Below are 807 nucleotides of genomic sequence, written 5' to 3'. Positions count from 1 at the left end.
GAGCGCTGCCTCGGGCTCAGGGCGACGGGACCCCAGAGGGGCCCTAAGGCAGCTCTGGCTGCCTGAGACCCATACACTCCAAACCTTCAGTGCCACCAGGCACAAACCCAGCACCCGCCCGAGACGGGCACATACCGATGAGCCCAACCCTTCGCAGGGGTGGTTTGGTCGCTCTGCACGACCATCTTCTCACCCCAATAAACCTGCGCTCCTCGGGATCGGGTTGCCCCAGCATCAGGCTGGGGCACCTCTACACTAAGAGAATAAACCCCCCATGGTAACTGCCCCCCTGGGCAGCCTCAGCTCCAACCCTGGCCGGTGAGAACAGGCCTCGACAGCAGAAAGGAAGTGGGTCCATCAGTGGGAGCATCTCTGACCTGGAGCTGAGAGGAAGAACCAGAGCTGCTGTGGGGCCAGGGCATCCATCAGCCAGCACGAGCGTGGGCTGGGGCTGCCGTGGGGCTGGCATGTCCGGCAGTCAGGGCTTAACAAGCGGGAGCCTCTCTCACCTCCAGCTTGTATCATCTGGAGCTGAGCTGCCACAGGGCTGGAGCTGAAACGCCATCCATGGGGCTGGAGTCGAGCTGGTGCTGAGCAGGTGCTGGGACAGCTGCTGGTGCGAAACTGGTGGAACTGGTGTGGGAGCTGGGGCTGAGTGAGGGGCCTGCCCCGGGCTGTGGGTTCAGCCCCATCGGGCAGGGCCTTATCCCAGCTTAGGGGCTCAGCCCCAGCCCCATCCTGTTCCTAATCCCTCCTCATTGCTGATGCTTGGGAGGCCCAGTCGCCTCGCGTGGGAGGACAGGGATG

This window comes from Merops nubicus, unplaced genomic scaffold (assembly GCF_000691845.1).
Source record: "Merops nubicus isolate BGI_N331 unplaced genomic scaffold, ASM69184v1 scaffold36862, whole genome shotgun sequence".
NCBI lineage: Eukaryota > Metazoa > Chordata > Aves > Coraciiformes > Meropidae > Merops > Merops nubicus.
Note: the sequence above shows the minus strand (reverse complement) of the source record.